Here is a 2,910-nt window from a genome sequence, read left to right as displayed (position 1 = left end):
GCAGCACCGAAGGACCCCTGTAATAGGTTGTAAACGCAGTGCCTGAATCTTGCACTACAGTTTACAAAGGCAAACAAGTTTTTTTTTAAAAAGTAAAACAAATGTTACATCGATTTTGAGTTCATAACGTTGGATTCATGTTTTGAAAGGAAAGGTATGAACAATTTACGTCATTTTATGGGTTTTTATGATTAGGATTAAAACTGGGCACCTACGCGTTGTGGCTATGTGAAGGTCATGATGTAAGGAGTACCTGTGGCGGTTTCACTTGTGTTACATCACGGATGCATTTTTGAGGGGGAATTAACAACTGCTCTGTTTTAATGTTAACATTGAAAATGCGAATAATTTATTTTTGGAATGTAACAGTAAACTTATTTTGGAAGGAGCTGTCACGCCAAATTTCTTCCCCACTACAAAAACCTTCCCCCCGGAAGAAGATTGGCGTGAAAGCCCACCAAGTTATATGACTCTTCAAGGCCTACTGAAATGAGATTTTCCCATTCAAACGGGGATAGCAGGTCAATTCTATGTGTCATACTTGATCATTTCGCGATATTGTCATATTTTTGTTGAAAGGATTTGGTAGAGAACATCCACGATAAAGTTCGCAACTTTTGGTCGCTAATAAAAAAGTCTTGCCTGTACCGGAAGTAGCGTGACGTTACTGGTTGTGGAGCTCCTCACATCTGAACATTGTTTACAATCATGGCCACCAGCAGCAAGAGCAATTTGGACCAAGAAAGCGACAATTTCCCCATTAATTTGAACGAGGGTGAAAGATTTGTGGATGAGGAAAGTGAGAGTGAAAGACTAAAAGGACAAAAAAAAGACGAGGGCAGTGGGAGCGATTCAGATGTTTTTAGACATATTTACTAGGATAATTCTGGAAAATCCCTTATCTTCTTATTGTGTTTCTAGTGTTTTAGTAAGATTATATAGTCGTACCTGGAAGTCGGAGGGGTGCGGTGACCGCCAGTGTCTCTGATGGAAGCCATGGAGGAGTCAAGAAAGTCGCAGCTGCCTCTTTGACAACTGCAGGAGGAACGACACAATCTCCGCTCATGTCTCCAGTAAGAGCCGACTTATTACCACAATTTTCTCACCGAAACCTGCTGGTTGACATGTGGTAGAGAAACATGTTCGCTTGACCGCTCTGTTCCATATTAAAGCTTCACAACACACAAAGAAACACCGGCTGTGTTTTGGTTGCCAAAGGCAGCTGCAATACACCGCTTTCCACCAACAGCATTCTTTTTGTAGTCTCCATTATTAATTGAACAAATTGCAAAAGATTCAGCAACACAGATGTCCAGAATACTGTGTAATTATGCCATTTACCATGAATTGATTAACGTGGACCCCGACTTAAAGAAGTTGAAAAACTTGTTTGGGTGTTACCGTTTAGTGGTCAATTGTAGGGAATATGTACTGAACTGTGCAATCTACTAATAAAAGTATCAATCGATTAATCAATCAATATGGGATAAAAACAGAATACTTTTAGCCATGATCGGTGCTGGGAGAACATGTCCGCTACAACCGGTGACGTCACGCGCACGCATCATCATACGCGTCATCATTCCGCGACGTTTTCTACAGGATACTTTGCGCGAAATTTAAAATTGCAATTTAGTAAACTAAACCGGCCGTATTGGCATGTGTTGCAATGTTAAGATTTCATCATTAATATATAAACTATCAGACTGCGTAGTCGCTTGTAGTGGGTTTCAGTAGGCCTTTAAGGGTTACAGCTGCAAAATTAGCGAATCAAAAATAGCTTGAAAGGTTAGCATGCTGGAATGCTAATATTTTTTCCTCATCGTTATTTTTCACCAATGACAATCAGCCAATTATATTGCTTTTAAAACAGGCAGCTGCGTGGGCTGCTTTAAGGTCCTTCCACCCTCATTGAGGTCCTTCAAGCATTTGAGGGGCTGTCACGCCAAATTTCTTCCGGGGGGAAGGTTTTTGTAGGGGGGGGGGAATTTGGCGTGCGAGACCCAAGAGGCATATTTGTAATAGACAGCCCCATAGAAATAGTTCCATCCATCCATCTTCTTCCACTTATCCGAGGTCGGGTCACGGGGGCAGCAGCCTAAGCAGAGAAGCCCAGACTTCCCTCTCACCAGCGACTTCGTCCAGCTCTTCCCGGGGGATCCCGAGGCGTTCCCAGGCCAGACGGAAGACATAGTCTTTCCAACGTGTCCTGGTTCTTACCCGTGGCCTCCTACAGGTCAGACGTGCCCTAAACACCTCCCTAGGGAGACATTCAGGTGGCATCCTGACCAGATGACCCGAACCACCTCACCTGGCTCCTCCCGAGTTGTTAATATAAAAAAAAAAACAATTATATATAAAACTTTTTTTTAAGTGACATGCATTCTTGTCATTGGATTTATAAGTAAAAAATAGTAGTTAAGATTTGGAAAATGTGTAATGCTAAGAGACCCCTAAGCCCTGGGGACGGCGTGGCAAAGTTGGGAGAGTGGCCGTGCCAGCAATCGGAGGGTTACTGGTTTAATCCCCACCTTCTACCATCCTAGTCATGTCCGTTGTGTCCTTGGGAAAGACACTTCACCCTTGCTCCTGATGGATTCCTGGTTAGCGCCTTGCATGACAGCTCCTGCCATCAGTGTATGAATGTGTGTGTGAATGGGTGAGTGTAGAAATACTGTCAAAGCGCTTTGGGCTCCTTAAAAAAAGGGGTAGGAAAGCGCTATACAAGTACAACCATTTACCAATTTAACTTCAGTTTAGTTTATTAGCAGTCTCTATTAGTTTTACTTTTTTTTGTAATTATTTCTGTATGTTGATTGCGTTTTACGGTGGAACTTGGGTTAGTGCATGTGCCTCACAATACGAAGGTCCTGAGTTCAATCCCGGGCTCGGGATCCTTCTGTGTGGAGT

The sequence above is a fragment of the Nerophis ophidion genome, linkage group LG05 (genome assembly GCF_033978795.1).
Source record: "Nerophis ophidion isolate RoL-2023_Sa linkage group LG05, RoL_Noph_v1.0, whole genome shotgun sequence".
Lineage (NCBI taxonomy): Eukaryota > Metazoa > Chordata > Actinopteri > Syngnathiformes > Syngnathidae > Nerophis > Nerophis ophidion.
Note: the sequence above shows the minus strand (reverse complement) of the source record.